Raw genomic sequence first — 17,698 nt, forward strand, 5'->3', positions numbered from 1 at the left:
AACATCAGGTGTGAACGGTTCCTCAGAGCACAGGAGCAGTTCTGGATCTGGATCAAACTGAACCAGGTTCTGTTGCTTTGCAGTGAAAACACTTTGGACAGTTTGGACTTTTGGACCAATCACAGGAAGTAGAGACAGAATTAAACAGTAGAATCAATGGTTAGTTTTGGTCACGACCTTGTTTTTCTTTTCAGTTTTAATGTAATGACATCATAATGTTACCATGGCAACCATCTTTAGCTTCATGTCCAGTACTGGTTTCATTAAAGAATATTATTATCTAATATCTAACTCAGAAACATTAGCGTTAGCTTCAGTCGTACGTTAGGATCATTGCTGTAGTTCTGTAGATTTCATAATGTGGAAGAAGTGAAAGTGTCCCAGGATTAGAATGAGGAGCAGTTTTATCATCATGTGTAGAACAGGAAGTACCTGATACATGTGGCTGCTCCACTGGAGGGGTCAGAGGTCAGAGGTCGACCTGGTGATGCATAGACTGGATTTGTTGCACATTTGCAGGTTTACTATAATATTGAACATATATATTAAACATCACATACATATTTCATATTTAAATTGATAATTCAATCGTTTGTTGTGGAGTTTTTCACATTTTAACAAACTATTGACGGATCGCAAGGAAACACGTCTTCATCGTGGTCACATGATGAAGACGTGTTTGACTCCAGAGTTTCTGAGGCTCATTTAAACATCATGATGAATCACATGGTACGGCTCAGTCCCAGGAGACGCTCCCAGTCAGGACTCAGTGTGAAAGTGAAGATCTGGATTCATGATCCCACACCGTACATTAGTAACTAAATACATGATCCTAAGTTTGTTATCTACATCATAACATCACAATAAAACATGAACTGTGAACTAGTTCATCTTCACGGGTATGAACTGGACTTTGAACTGGGTGGAATCAAGAGTGAACTGGTTCCACAGGGAGGAGGAGGAGCCTGAGAACAGGGAGGAGGAGGAGCCTGAGAACAGGGAGCGGTCAGACTCCATTTTCCCCTGGACGAGCAGAAGGAAGGAAAGTGAGCAGGTGAGTGTGAACACAACTTTCTGAAAGTTTTACTGTCTCACTCTCACACCTGCTGTTAACATCCGTCTGCTGATCACATGACTCTAAGTTTGTCAGTTCACACCTGGTGACAGACGTCATGTGATCGGATCCCAGAGACAGATGTGAACAGCAGGTCTGGATCAAAGAGACTTCCAAGGACTAATTAACAGAGTTTACTCACAGCTTCACTTTTTATCTTCATCTGTTCATCAAGTGTTTAATAACACAACGTGTTTTCACAACCATACGTTACAGCAGTGGTCACCAACCAGTGGAGAGTCTTCACTGTGGATCCCAGTAAAGCTCTGGACTCACTGGCTGAGGTGTGAGGAGCATCGACCTGCAGAGCCAGGTACACACATACACACACACACACACACACACACACACACACACACACACACACACACACACACACACACACACACACACACACTGATGTGCTCTCAGTGTTACTGTCTATAAAGTTCTGTAATTCATTTCCAGCCTTTATGACGTGAACATGATACTAGATGTTGAGTTTCTTTCTCTTAGTGGCCGGGGGTTGAAGGTCACAGGAACTTTTACAAGCTTGTATTCATTAACTTTAATGTAGTTGATTGATTTGAGTGGAGATCACTTTAGATACTTTTTTAGAGAGAGAGAGAGAGAGAGAGAGAGAGAGAGAGAGACTCTTGTCCTTCCTGAGGTTTCTGATGTGATCACTGTATTTCCTTGTATATAAGTATCCCTGTGTACTCAGATAAATACCACTACTACAAACTATGAAGCCATGCATCTATTTCACAATAAAACATTTAAAAATAAATGAATTGATTCAGTCGACAGAAACGCTGGAGTTCTTTTATTTTGAAATGGGTCGGCTACAGGAAGTGTTGCAAATATTTGTGTTTGTGACGTTTTCAACAGATAAAGATTGAAACTGGTGTGAAAGATCATTTCACTGAGTTCTGCTGTAAACTGAGCGCAGAACCAGAAGGAAATAGACCAGACCTTGAATATCTAGAAGAGCAGCGCGGCCTGAACCACAACTGAGCCGCAGCCGGCCCGGTGCAACATGGACGAGGACACTTCAGAGCAAGTTGGACCCTCACACACAAAGTAAGAGACCTGCTACAAACATGTGAAGCTCCAAACTGAATCCTCACAGAATGACACAGTGAATGATGTGTTCTGAATAAAAACATGTTTGTGTTTGCAGAGTTCAGGACCACAGACTGAGAGCAGAGTCTCCAGGGTCCAGCTGTCTGTCTCTGAAGAGTGACTGGTCCAGAAGAACTCCTCCAAACTTCAGTAAAGAACCTGGACCCTCACACACAGAGTAAGAGACTGTTTCTACTGTGACCTGCTCTGAAGAGGATCTAGTTTCCTCTAGTGTGGCCCCTGCATTAGGACACAGCTTCATTGAAGTTTGTGACTAATCTCTCAGAATCACTCAAAGAGCTCAGACCTCCACCAAGAACCAACACGCTCCTTATGAAACCACTTTGAAATCCACTAGAGACTCATTTTGATTTGGATCTGCACCAAACTCCACACACTGGTAAACATCAGTCCTCTAAACATGTCTGTGAAAGATGACCCCCCCCCCCGATCTGGTTCACAGACCACAACCTTCCACCAAGTTTACTGGTAATCTGTCGTTTTTTATAATCCCACTAACGAACCAACCAACACACAAACAAACTGGGTGAAAACAAAACCTCCTTGACAGAAGTAATGACAACCTGTGACTGTGACATGTGAGTTATCAGGACATGTCTTCACAGGGAGAGGAAGAGGAGTCATGTTTCTGAGGAGGAGCAGTCGTCCTGCTGTGCTTCGTGTCAGGACGTCCTGAAGGATCCAGTCTCCACCAGCTGTGGACACTGGTTCTGCAGACGGTGCATCACCTCATACTGGGACCAGTCTGGTTCTTCAGGAGACTCCTCCTGTCCCCAGTGTGGACAAAGATCCAGAACAGGAGCTGGAGGTCAGACAGCCGGTCAGAGCAGCACTGTACATGTGTCTGCTGATGTCTTCACTTCTGACAACAGCACATGTGGTTTTATTTTGTTCCTTCATACAGCATCAACATTTAACATCGTTAGAAAAGCACAAAGTTAAAGAGCTTTTATTTTCTGTAGTTTTTCTGTATCTGATGAAAACAATCAGCAGATTCTCAGATTCTCTGTCTCTGACATTGTTTCTTGTCTTTCAGCAGATCGTGGTCTGCAGGAGGTTTTAGATGAACATAAGCTCAGTGTGAGGAGGAGAAGTGAACATGTGACTGAAGGAAGTGATGCAACAGGAAGTAGAACCCTCCTCAACAGGATCTACACTGAGCTCTACATCACAGAGGGACAGAGTGAAGAGGTTAATACTCAACATGAGGTGAGGCAGCTTGAGACGGCTTCCAAGAAGAAGATCCTCCACGACACTCCCATCAGGTGCCACGACATCTTTAAAGCCTCCACTGACCAGCAGAGACGCATCAGAGTCGTCCTGACCAACGGCGTCGCTGGCGTTGGAAAAACCTTCTCGGTGCAGAAGTTCACTCTGGACTGGGCAGAGGGTTTAGAGAACCAGGATGTGGGTCTGCTGACTCTGCTCTCGTTCAGGGAGCTGAACCTGGTGAAGGACCAGCAGCACAGTCTCCTCACGCTGCTCCGTGTTTTCCATCCAGCGTTACAGAAGCTCACGGCAGAGACGCTCGCTGTCTGTAAACCTTTGTTCATCTTTGACGGCCTGGATGAAAGCAGACCTTCTCTGGACTTCAACCACAGGGAGCGTGTGTCTGAGGTCACACAGAGGTCATCAGTCAACGTGCTGCTGACAAACCTCATCCGGGGGAATCTGCTTCCCTCGGCTCTCGTCTGGATAACCTCCAGACCTGCGGCGGCCAATCAGATCCCTCCTGCATGTGTCGACAGGGTCACAGAAGTACGAGGCTTCACTGACTCCCAGAAGGAGGAGTACTTCAGGAGGAGATTCAGTGATGAAGAGCTGTGCAGCAGAATCATCTCACACATCAAGACGTCCAGGAGCCTCCACATCATGTGTCAAATCCCAGTCTTCTGCTGGATCAGTGGTACAGTTCTGGAGCACATGTTGACCACAGACCAGAGAGGAGAGCTGCCCAAGACCCTGACTGACCTGTACTCACACTTCCTGCTGGTTCAGACAAAGAGGAAGAACAACAAGTACGATGAGGGACATGAGACAAGTCCACAGCAGCTGACGGAGGCTGACAGGGACGTTCTCCTGAAGCTGGGGAGGCTGGCACTTAAACATCTGGAGGAAGGAAACATCATGTTCTACCAAGAAGACCTGGAGCGGTGTGGTCTTAATGTCACAGAGGCCTCGGTGTACTCAGGAGTTTGTACTGAGATCTTCAGAAGAGAGTGTGTGATCTTCCAGAAATCAGTCTACTGCTTTGTTCATCTGAGCGTTCAGGAGTTCCTGGCTGCAGTCTACATGTTCCACTGTTACATAGAAGCACTCAAAATATGCTCGGGAACATGTTGGAACAGACACGGTACCTTCTCCGTGGATGACATCCTGAAGAAAACCATGAAGAAATCCCTCTCCAGTACAAATGGTCATCTGGACCTGTTTGTTCGCTTCCTTCACGGCCTCAGTCTGGAGTCCAACCAGAGAGTCTTAGGAGGCCTGCTGGGTGGGACAGAGAACAATCCAGAGGTCATCCAGAGAGTCATCAACAACCTGAAGGAGATGAAGAGTGATGACTTTTCTCCTGATAGAAGCATCAACATCTTCCACTGTCTGACTGAAATGAACGACCACTCAGTTCATCAGCAGATGAAACAGTTCCTGACGTCAGAGAACAGATCAGAGGAGGAACTCTCTGAGATCCACTGCTCAGCTCTGGCCTACATGCTGCAGATGTCAGAGGAGGTTCTGGGTGAGTTGGACCTGACGAAGTTCAACACATCAGTCCAGGGTCGACAGAGACTGATCCCAGCTGTGAGGAACTGCAGGAAGGCTCTGTGAGTGAGTGTGTGTGTGTGTCGGTGTGTCGGTGTGTGTGTCGGTGTGTGTGATAAAGTTATTATTATTATGTACATATACATTCTTATTGTTCTCATGTACATTTACAACTAGATCAGATGTGATCACTCTGCTGGAGTTTGAGGGTTCAGACGACCATGTGGGGTCCAAGGTAGATTATTGTATATACTGTATATATATATAAATATATATATATTGATGATCAAACAGCTAGCACAGAGTGAGGAGACGATCACTGAATCACTGACGGTTCCTTGAAACTGAAGAAGCAGGAAATATAGTTTATTCTTCTTTCTTGGCAAACCAGAGTTCCCACCCTGCGTTTGTCCTCCACAACCAACCAGTGCAGTGTCCGTCCCTCCAGGTTCTTGACATGTTGACCTCACAATAACATGAGGTCACTGTGACCTTTGACCTTTGACCACTGAAAGCTAATCAGTTTATCTTTGAGTCAAAATATGAAGAAATACCCTAAAGACAGACTTGAGATATCATGTTCAGGATGCCATAAACATGTTCTGTGACCTTGACCTTTGACCTTTGACCACCTGAATCTAATGAGTTCCTCTGTTAGTCTGAATGAATGCTTGGACCAAATCTGAAAGGATTCTCTTGAGGAGTTTTTAACAAAGAGGCGATTTACCAGGGTGAGGGTCAAATGATCACGTTTTGTATGAATGTTGTGTTTTCTGATTTAATTCTCACACATTTGATATTTTCTTTAATTAAAGACTCGGTGGTTGGCGACTCTCAGAGACTCACTATGAAGTCGTGGCCTCAGCTCTGAAGTCAGAGCCCTCACATCTGAGAGAACTGGATCTGAGGAACAACGAGCTGCTGCAGGATTCAGAAGTGAAGCTGCTGTGTTCTGGACTGGAGAGTCCAAACTGTCGACTGGAGACTCTGAGGTCCTTAAATCCTTGTTCACTTTTCAGACTTTCTTTCTTATTGGGTCATTATTTATTTAACTTGTCTCAGTTCTGCTCTGCTCACTGTCCCTCAGTCATCTGTCCCTCACCCAGCCTGTCAGTCCCGTCCACCTCATCAACTCCATTCACCTGCACTCACCTGCTCCTGATCACTGAGAAAGTGTCAGTAAATAACATGTGGACTGAGGCCGAGCACTCGTCCTCCTCAGGTTTTCAAAATAAGACACATTCTTATTGAAACACGTTGGATAGTTGATAAGTATAGAAACAAACAGGAAGTGACATCAGGAGCCGTCCCTACTTTAAACAGTGTTTAATTACACAAACCTGCTCAGTGACCAACACACAGAGAAGAAGCTGATGAATGAAACAATGGTCCAACATGTCTGATCTGATATTTATCTTCAGGTCACAGACTGGACTGAGGTCAGCAGCATGTTGAGAGTCTGTGTTCACATGATGACGATCCACAACAACAGGAGGACACATTCTAATATTCATATTTCTTTATCCAGGTTGATTGGCTGCAGTCTGTCAGAGATCAGCTGTTCTTCTCTGGCTTCAGCTCTGAGGTCAAACCCCTCTCATCTGAGAGAACTGGATTTGAGTGACAACTACAACCTGCAGGACTCAGGAGTGAAGGAGCTGTGTGGTTTTCTACAGAGTCCAACCTGTCGACTGGAGACTCTGAGGTCAGTTCACTGACTTACTTTTGTAGAGCTCATATCTATAAAACACATTTATATCCTCTTTATACATAACTTGAATCCATTCATTCATTAATCTGTGACATTTTAAATCTTCAGCTACTTGTTAAAACACTGAATTTAGTTCTGGATTTGCTAAACTGATCTAAAGGACAGAGACCGGGTCCAAATAATCTATTTGTACTGAATCAGGACTCGTTTTTAGTCCAACATGTCTGATCTGATATTCATCTTCCACGTTATGAGTCTGTGCTGACATGAATATGTGTCAGTTATTTTCACACATGAACTCAGTTTAATTTACAGTTAAGTTTTATTCTTTATCCAGGTTGTGGGACTGCAGACTGACAGAGATCAACTGTTCTTCTCTGGCTTCAGCTCTGAGGTCAAACCCCTCTCATCTGAAAGAACTGGATCTGAGGAACAACAACCTGCAGGACTCAGCAGTGAAGGAGCTGTTTGATCTACAGCAGAGTCCAACCTGTGGACTGGAGACTCTGAGGTCAGTAGATGGGTGGAGTCAGTCCACGCTGCTTTCATCAGTATTTTACTAAACACAGTCAGTATCACAGATCCAGGGTCTGTGCTACCAAGCAGGATTTGTGGTTATCAGGTTAACTTCAGGTTTAGTTTTTTCAGTCCTACGAAGCTCGTCCACTTCTTAACGAGGTAAATCACCATGGTAACTTCTGATGAACTGCTAACCTGATCCAGGTTAAGTTGGAGATCAACCCGTATCAAAGCTCCGCCCACTGACCACAGTGACTCTCCACTGTTGTGTGGTGCACACTCTCCTTAAAGGGACGGATAAGGGAAGTTTAAATCAACGTCTGGTTGGTTCAGTTGATCTCTAACTCACCCAGAACATCTCAATGTCTCCAGACTCATCCTGTCCCCAAAACACCAGATGACATCAGTCAGCTTCCTGGAGACAGGTCCATGTGTGTGTCCTCAGTGACAGTGAGACAGTGTGTGTCCTCAGAGACAGTGAGACAGTGTGTGTCCTCAGTGACAGTGTGTGTCCTCAGAGACAGTGAGACGGTGTGTGTCCTAAAATACAGTGGGACAGTATGTGTCCTCAGAGACAGTGTCTGTCATCAGAGACAGTGAGACAGTTTGTGTCCTCAGAGACAGTGAGACAGTGTGTGTCCTCAGAGACAGTGAGACAGTGTGTGACCACTTAGCCTGACTGTGTCTGTCAGGTTCAGTTGAGCTGATCTCAGAAAGATCTCCTGGACATGTTGAAGTGTCTTCGTAGTTCAGGCCTCAGTGTTTCCTCAGTGAAGCTGTGAGAGGACAATGAAGACAGACGTCAGGATTGGACAGAGACACCAAGAGACAACAGTCGGCCAATCAGACGAGACACAATCTGCTTGGGATCATGTGATTGAGTTGACGTGAAGACGACAGTTGTTGTTGTTTTCATGTGAACAGGAAGTGAAGCTGGACCACAGCTGACAGCCTCACACGAGGGACAGAGACGTCTTCATCTGATCTGAGACAGTTTATCCTCTCACTTCATCAGTGAAGAACTGATCATGTGGATCTTTGTCACAGCTCTGAGATCAGTGGGACTGAAGCCTCTCCTCATCACCATGGTAACCAGGAGCTCTTCATACAGAGCAGAACCTCTGCTGAGGTCCATCTGTCTCATCTGGTCCCAGTTTGTCAGAAGCAGATGTTCATCAACACACAGTGAAACATGTCTTCACCTGTAACAGCAGTAAATCCACCTCTCAGGTGTCCACTCTGCACTTTGACATGCAGAGGACACACACTGAGCTCTTAGCGTGTTCATTCCAACACGTGAACATGAAGCAGAGAGGAAGCTGCTCCACCTCTGAACAGGACTGAAGTCCCTGCTGCTCTTTCTACTGGATGAGCTGCATCACTGACTCACAGCTGATGAAGTGAGTCTCTGTGACACTGATGTCTTCTTCTCTCAACAGGTGGAAGGGGAGGTCTAAGTGGAGCTGAGTGTGAAGAGGACAGTGTGTGTGGACGGAGGCTGAGCTGTGTCCTGAGGATCCAGAGGCTGAAGCAGCAGCAGCTTGTGTGTAGTCTCCAATCTACACAACCCCTAATCTGCATGTGTTTGTGAGATGAAGCCGGAGCACCTGGAGAAAACATGTGCTAACCCAACACAAGCAGAATATATAAACCCTCTATAAAGAGTCACATACAGTGTGTTTAAGTTTGTCTTTATTATTTTCCACCTTTGTCCCTCAGTCTGTCTCCATGTGTGTAGAACCACATTCTGTGTATATGATTGTTTATGATCTTAAAGTTCCTGGATTCACGTCACAAAAATGATTTAGTTCAACACAAAGTTAAACATATTGAAATATATATCAGAGCTTCACAACACAACCTTTCTGTTGAGTTATGATTTTACATGTCTCTCTGAGGGGCTGCAGCATCGATTCATCTGATGATTTTGTTCTTGTTTAATACATATTCTCTTTTTTTAATTAATAGCAATCAGAGAAATCATACATTTTGTTTTCAGTAAAGTTGATGTCTTCAAATCATTTACAAATATATAAACAGAAAATAATCTTTGATTATAAAAATAAAGTTTGGGTTTTAATGTTTTTGCAGAAATTATTAAAGGACTGTTTTCACATTGTCATGGTGGATTATTAAACAAGGAATAATTACATTTTGTGAAGCTGCTGTAGTTGTTGATTGATTTTCCATTGATCGATTGGTTGATAACATCTGGATTTGTTGCACATTTGCAGGTTTAGTATAATATTCTACAAATATATTAAACATTACACACATGTCCAGGTGAAAAAGCAGGAACCAAAGGAGGTTGGAATGAGTTGTCGAGGTGGAGAACTCATCACGTTATCCTGGACAATGGAAAATTATATTTTTATAGTTACCCATGACCCCTACTTCCTTTTCAAGCTAAGTGCGCTAAGCTAGCATTAAGTCTTTATAAGTTAAATAATTGTATGAAGAGTTTTTAACAGTTTGATGAAAACCAGGAGACGACATTTAATACGAGAAACAAAGTGAAAACAGGACGTTGGACATTACACAGTTTTATTGGAAGCTTTTTAAATGAAATGAAAGTTATTTGTGTTCTCAATTATTTTCCATCATCCAGTAGAACAGGAAATGAAACTGTTCAGACTGTCCATCCTCCAGTCTGTCCTCCAGTCCGTCCTCCAGTCCGTCCTCCAGTCCGTCCTCCAGTCTGTCCTCCAATCTGTCCTCCAGTCTGTCCTCCAGTCCGTCCTCCAGTCCGTCCTCCAGTCCGTCCTCCAGTCCGTCCTCCAGTCCGTCCTCCAGTCTGTCCTCCCATCTGTCCTCCAGTCCGTCCTCCAGTCCGTCCTCCCGTCTGTCCTCCAGTCTGTTCTCCAGTCTGTCCTCCAGTCTGTCCTCCAGTCTGTCCTCCCGTCTGTCCTCCAGTCCGTCCTCCAGTCTGTCCTCTAGTCTTTCCTCCAGTCCGTCCTCAAGTCTGTCCTCCAGTCTGTCCTTCAGTCCGTCCTCCAGTCTGTCCTCCAGTCCGTCCTCCAGTCCGTTCTCCAGTCCATACTCCTGTCTGTCTTCCAGCTCGTCCTCCAGTCTGTCCTGCAGTCCATCCTCCGGTCCATCATCCAGTCCGTCCTCCAGTCTGTCCTCCAGTCTGTCCTCCAGTCCATCCTCCAGTCTGTCCTCCAGTCTGTCCTTCAGTCCGTCCTCCAGTCTGTCCTCCAGTCCGTCCTCCAGTCCGTCCTCCAGTCTGTCCTCCAGTCCATCATCCAGTCCGTTCTCCAGTCCATACTCCTGTCTGTCTTCCAGCTCGTCCTCCAGTCTGTCCTGCAGTCCATCCTCCGGTCCATCATCCAGTCCGTCCTCCAGTCTGTCCTCCAGTCTGTCCTCCAGTCCATCCTCCAGTCTGTCCTCCCGTCTGTCCTGCAGTCCGTCCTCCAGTCCGTCCCCCTGTCCGTCCTCCAGTCCGTCCTCCAGTCTGTCCTCCAGTCTGTCCTCCAGTCCGTCCTCCAGTCTGTCCTCCCGTCTGTCCTGCAGTCCGTCCTTCAGTCTGTCTTCCAGTCTATCCTCCGGTCTGTCCTCCAGTCTGTCCTGCAGTCCGTTCTCCAGTCCGTCCTCCAGTCCGTCCTCCAGTCCGTCCTCCAGTCTGTCCTGCAGTCCGTCCTCCAGTCCGTCCTCCAGTCCGTCCTCCAGTCCGTCCTCCAGTCCGTCCTCCAGTCCGTCCTCCAGCCCGTCCTCCAGTCCGTCCTCCCGTCCGTCCTCCAGTCCGTCCCCCTGTCCGTCCTCCAGTCCGTCCTCCAGTCCGTCCTTCAGTCCGTCCTCCAGTCCGTCCTCCAGTCCGTCCTCCAGTCCATCCTCCAGTCCGTCCTCCAGTCCGTCCTCCAGTCCATCCTCCAGTCTGTCCTCCAGTCCATGAGGACAGCAGGAATCGAACCTGTGACCCTCAGCTCAGGCTCCACCTGCAGGAGAGAAAGTGACTTTGCACCTTGTCAGCGCTGATGTTGTTTAATCAGAACAGACGAGCTGCTGAAGGGAAACAGGAAGAAGAACTAAAACAGCTTTTCTGCTCATTAGAGAAACTCTTAAGTGATTATCAATCCAACATTGACCTGCTGCAGTTCACTGGTTCTTCTGTGTCCTGCAGCCGGACCTCAGCAGATCTGATCTGCTGAGGTCCGGCTGCAGGACACAGGCGAGAAGAAAATGTAGAAACTGCAGAAAACTTCTATAAGTAAAATGACTTGAGAGGATAACAAGTTATAAAGGTTATTTTTATTTGATATCATTTACTGTTTACTCTCCCCCGAAAAGCTTCATCTAATGCAATCTTATCCCAGACTGACACACACACACACACACACACACACACACACACACACACACACACACACACACACACACTGTGAGAGGGGGGGGGGGGGGGGTCTGATTGGGGGTCGTGTGGAGGATAAAAAGGTCAGATTGACGACTGACACTGACAGACATCACAGGAGGAGAATAACTGTCACACACCTAAACCTGCGTGTGTGTGTGTGTGTGTGTGTGTGTGTGTGTGTGTGTGTGTGTGTGTGTGTGTGTGTGTGTGTGTGTGTGTGTGTGTGTGTGTGTGTGTGTGTGTGTGTGTGTGTGTGTGTGTGTGTGTGTGTGTGTGTGTGTGTGTGTGTGTGTGTGTGTGTGTGTGTCTGGGGCTGACCCGGTGTTGGATCGATACTCGGCCCATCACAGCTGACACGTGTGGAACCTGAACCTCATCCTGTCACTGACTGACAGCCGCCGCTAGGCCCCGCCCACTCCCAGCTCCGCACCTGAGACCACAGGTGAGCAGGAGAGGCTCCTCCCATCATCCTCTGCATCCTGGACCTGAAGAGCTGCAGATGTTTCACAGTTTCCTGCTGAATCTTGGAGATGAACTCTGGTTGTTAATAACTTCAGTGTTTTGAACTGCTCATTTATTCAGATCTTCACCAAAGTTTTAATCTAATTATTTGTTAGATGACACAAAGCTCTGTTAATGCAGAATATTACTTTTATACAACTTGTTTATGTAAATATGACTTGTGTATAGATGCAGGTGAGAAGCTGTGAGCTGTCAATCACTCGTGTTGTCTGAGCTTTTCAGTCAAGCTGCTACAAGAGGCAGAAGAAGATAAATACGAGTGGAGCCGACTCTTCACAACGAGTTGTATACAACACACAGACACACACACACACACACACACACACACACACACACACACAGGACGGAGTGTGCTGTGTGTGTGAGTGAGGCTCGTTAACTGTCTCTGGAAGCGATGGTGGAACCAGCAGCATCATCTCAGCTGCTCAACAGATCCACTCGTGTTCCAGTTGTTATCGGATTTCATTATATTCTTTCATCTTCATCAACCACATTAAGATGGGAAATTGGCAAACATCTTAAAACTCTTTTGAATGTGTAAAATGATGATTTTACATTTGTCTGGCACAGAAGGAAAGTGAACGGACGACATGACGGCTCCAGAAGTGAAGCCAAAGTTAATTGATGAGCTGAGACGCATTATTGGTTGAGCGCATGTATGGGCGGGGCCTCAATTCCGTAGCTCCATACACAATCACAAGATGGCAGCACCCACATCTCTCTATTGTGACTAAACACTTGATTTATAAACGTAGAACGTTCTGTGAACCGTCTCCATCTTCATCACATTAGAGTCATGATGTCATGTTACTGTCACAGTTTCAATAAAGTTCTTCATTTCAGTGTTTGAGTCGTTATTATTAAATCATAATTCAACACATCCAACCTGAGTCGTATCCAAACATCAGGTCCTCAGAGTCTGATCAGTGGGCTGGACCCCCCCGAGGCGCTCGACAGAGAGGTCAAAGGTCAGAGGTCGACCTGGTGATGCATAGACATCTGGATTTGTTGCACATTAGCAGGTTTACTATAATATTGAACATATATATTAAACATCACATACATATTTCATATTTAAATTGATAATTCAATCGTTTGTTGTTGTTTTGCTCCTCTGAACACATGCAGCCCGGAGTCAGGCTGATTAGAGAACATGTGTTAGAGTGAACGGCTGTTTTTGAAATACACAACGGTCAAATGATGCATCACAATGCAGCTGTATTTCTCTAGATCTATAAACCAACCCTGTGACTGGACTGTATGAATGTGACCTGACGTGGCAGAGTTCTGCAGATGGAGTCACACATTCAGCTCCAACACCAAATATAACAACCTTCAGATCACAGGAGGAAACATGGGTTTGAGCTCAGGCTTCATTTGATGCAGTTTGGCCGTTTGGGAGTTTTACACATTTTAACAAACTATTGACGGATCAGACCAGTTAATAACAATAATAATAATGAATGTTTATATATTTCTGTAAAAAATATTTAATGAGTTAAGTTTCAAACAGCAGTTTTAATTTTACACGCACACACACACACACACACACACACACAGTCACATATAGAGTCATGTGATTTCCTGTAACTGCCGAGAGGAAGGGGAGGAGCCTCCAGTGAAAGTGAAAGTGTTTAGACTCATTCTAACTTCAAGGAGCAGACGGAGGAGACGTGAAGTCTGAGGCTGGTGAGTGTTCAGCAACATTTATATTATTCATTCATATTATTTTACAGTCAGTGTTTTTCACTGGATCCCAGAGACAGATTTGAACAGCAGGTCTGGAACAAAGAAACTTCAAAGGACTAATTAACAGAGTTAACTCACAGCTTCACTTTTTATCTTCATCTGTTCATCAAGTGTTTAATAACACAACGTGTTTTCACAATCATACGTTACAGCAGTGGTCACCAACCAGTGGCGAGTCTTCACTGTGGATCCCAGTAAAGCTCTGGACTCACTGGCTGAGGTGTGAGGTACATCAACCAGCTACACACACGCACACACACTCAAACACACACACACACACACACACACACACACACACACACACACACACACACACACACACACACAAACACATATAACTTTATACTGGTTTTGTGTGAGTTTTAAAGTGAATATAAAGTTGAAGAGGTTGTGTTTGACCTTCATTTGGGAGAGAGAGAGACTTCCTATTCCTGTGTACTCAGATAAATACCAGTACTACAAACTATGAAGCCCTGCATCTATTTCACAATAAAAGATTTAAAAATAAATGAATCGATTCAGTCGACAGAAACGCTGGAGTGCTTTTATTTTGAAATGGGTCAGCTACAGGAAGTGTTGCAAATATTTGTGTTTGTGACATTTTCAACAGATAAAGATTGAAACTGGTGTGAAAGATCATTTCACTGAGTTCTGCTGTAAACTGAGGGCAGAACCAGAAGGAAATAGACCAGACCTTGAATATCTAGAAGAGCAGCGCGGCCTGAACCACAACTGAGCCGCAGCCGGCCCAGTGCAACATGGACGAGGACAATTCAGAGCAAGTTGGACCCTCACACACAAAGTAAGAGACCTGCTACAAACATGCGAACTTCCAAACTGAATCCTCAGAGAATGAACCAGTGAATGATGAGTTCTGAATAAAAACATGTTTGTGTTTGCAGAGGTCAGGACCACAGACAGAGAGCAGAGTCTCCAGGGTCCAGCTGTCTGTCTCTGAAGAGTGACATGTCCAAATATGAGCCTCTAAACTTCAGTATTGAACCTGGACCCTCACACACAAAGTAAGAGCCTGCTACAAACATGCGAACCTCCAAACTGAATCCTCAGAGAATGAACCAGTGAATGAAATGTTCTGAATAAAAACATGTTTGTGTTTGCAGAGGTCAGGACCACAGACTGAGAGCAGAGTCTCCAGGGTCCAGCTGTCTGTCTCTGAAGAGTGACATGTCCAAATATGAGCCTCTAAACTTCAGTAATGAACCTGGACCCTCACCCACAGAGTAAGAGAATGTTTCTACTGTGACCTGCTCTGAAGAGGATCTAGTTTCCTCTAGTGTGGCCCCTGCATTAGGACACATCTTCATTGAAGTTGGTGACTAATCTCTCAGAATCACTCAAAGAGCTCAGACCTCCACCAAGAACCAACACGCTCCTTATGAAACCACTTTGAAAACCACTAGAGACTCATTTTGATTTGGATCTGCACCAAATTCCACACACTGGTAAACATCAGTCCTCTGAACATGTCTGTGAAAGAGGAACCCCCCCCCCCCCGATCTGGTTCACAGACCACACCCTTTCACCAAGTTTACTGGTAATCTGTGTTTTTTATAATCCCACTAACGAACAAACCAACGCACAAACATACTGGGTGAAAACAAAACCTCCTTGACAGAATTGATGACAACCTGTGACTGTGACATGTGAGTGATCAGGAAATATCTTCACAGGGAGAGGAAGAGGAGTCATGTTTCTGAGGAGGAGCAGTCGTCCTGCTGTGCTTCGTGTCAGGACGTCCTGAAGGATCCAGTCTCCACCAGCTGTGGACACTGGTTCTGCAGACAGTGCATCACCTCATACTGGGACCAGTCTGGTTCTTCAGGAGACTCCTCCTGTCCCCAGTGTGGACAAAGATCCAGAACAGGAGCTGGAGGTCAGACAGCCGGTCAGAGCAGCACTGTACATGTGTCTGTTGATGTCTTCACTTCTGACATCAGCACATGTGGTTTGATTTTGTTCCTTCATACAGCATCAACATTTAACATCGTTAGAAAAACACAAAGTTAACAAGCTTTTATTTTCTGTAGTTTTTCTGTATCTTATGAAAACAATCAGCAGATTCTCAGATTCTCTGTCTCTGACATTGTTTCTTGTCTTTCAGCAGATCGTGGTCTGCAGGAGGTTTTAGATGAACATCAGCTCAGTCTGAGGAGGAGATGTGAACATGTGACTGAAGGAAGTGATGCAACAGGAAGTAGAACCTTCAACAGGATCTACACTGAGCTCTACATCAAAGAGGGACAGAGTGAAGAGGTTAATACTCAACATGAGGTGAGGCAGCTTGAGACGGCTTCTAAGAGGAAGATCCTCCACGACACTCCCATCAGGTGCCACGACATCTTTAAAGCCTCCACTGACCAGCAGAGCAGCATCAGAGTCGTCCTGACCAACGGCGTCGCTGGTGTTGGAAAAACCTTCTCGGTGCAGAAGTTCACTCTGGACTGGGCAGAGGGTTTAGAAAACCAGGATGTGGGTCTGCTGACTGTGCTTTCGTTCAGGGAGCTGAACCTGGTGAAGGACCAGCAGCACAGTCTCCTCACGCTGCTCCGTGTTTTCCATCCAGCGTTACAGAAGCTCACGGCAGAGACGCTCGCTGTCTGTAAACCTTTGTTCATCTTTGACGGCCTGGATGAAAGCAGACCTTCTCTGGACTTCAACCACAGGGAGCTTGTGTCTGAGGTCACACAGAGGTCATCAGTCAACGTGCTGCTGACAAACCTCATCCGGGGGAATCTGCTTCCCTCCGCTCTCGTCTGGATAACCTCCAGACCTGCGGCGGCCAATCAGATCCCTCCTGCATGTGTTGACAGGGTCACAGAAGTACGAGGCTTCACTGAGGCCCAGAAGGAGGAGTACTTCAGGAGGAGATTCAGTGATGAAGAGCTGTGCAGCAGAATCATCTCACACATCAAGACGTCCAGGAGCCTCCACATCATGTGTCAAATCCCAGTCTTCTGCTGGATCAGTGCTACAGTTCTGGAGCACATGTTGACCACAGACCAGAGAGGAGAGCTGCCCAAGACCCTGACTGACCTGTACTCACACTTCCTGCTGGTTCAGACAAAGAGGAAGAACAACAAGTACGGTGAGGGACATGAGACGACTCCACAGCAGCTGACGAAGGCTGACAGGGACGTTCTCCTGAAGCTGGGGAGGCTGGCACTTAAACATCTGAAGGAAGGAAACATCATGTTCTACCAAGAAGACCTGGAGCGGTGTGGTCTTAATGTCACAGAGGCCTCGATGTACTCAGGAGTTTGTACTGAGATCTTCAGAACAGAGTGTGTGATCTTCCAGAAATCAGTCTACTGCTTTGTTCATCTGAGTGTTCAGGAGTTTCTGGCTGCAGTCTACATGTTCCACTGTTACACCAAGAGGAACACAGAAGAACTCAACAACTTCTTGGGAACATATGGGAACACAGACAGTACCTTCTCCCTGGATGACCTCCTGAAGAGAACCATGAACAAATCCCTCACCAGTACAAATGGTCATCTGGACCTGTTTGTTCGCTTCCTTCACGGCCTCAGTCTGGAGTCCAACCAGAGAGTCTTAGGAGGCCTGCTGGGTCGGAGAGGGAACAATCCAAAGATCATCCAGAGAGTCTTAGGAGGCCTGCTGGGTCGGACAGGGAACAATCCAAAGATCATCCAGAGAGTCTTAGGAGGCCTGCTGGGTCGGAGAGAGAACAATCCAAAGATCATCCAGAGAGTCATCACCAACCTGAAGGAGATGAAGAGTGATGACATTTCTCCTGACAGAAGCATCAACATTTTCCACTGTCTGACTGAGATGAACGACCACTCAGTTCATCAGCAGATGA

The 17,698-nt window shown here is 45.9% G+C and overlaps 1 long non-coding RNA gene across 1 annotated transcript; it reads left to right on the forward strand.

Annotated features, from left to right (window-relative positions):
• Positions 1-2,368: 2,368 nt before the first annotated feature.
• On the forward strand, positions 2,369-3,327 carry LOC133002296 (uncharacterized). The gene is made up of 3 exons (XR_009678245.1): positions 2,369-2,396; positions 2,845-3,047; positions 3,279-3,327. It is a non-coding gene; the product is annotated as an uncharacterized LOC133002296 (long non-coding RNA).
• The last annotated feature ends 14,371 nt before the right edge of the window (positions 3,328-17,698 follow it).

This window comes from Limanda limanda, chromosome 5 (genome assembly GCF_963576545.1).
Source record: "Limanda limanda chromosome 5, fLimLim1.1, whole genome shotgun sequence".
Lineage (NCBI taxonomy): Eukaryota > Metazoa > Chordata > Actinopteri > Pleuronectiformes > Pleuronectidae > Limanda > Limanda limanda.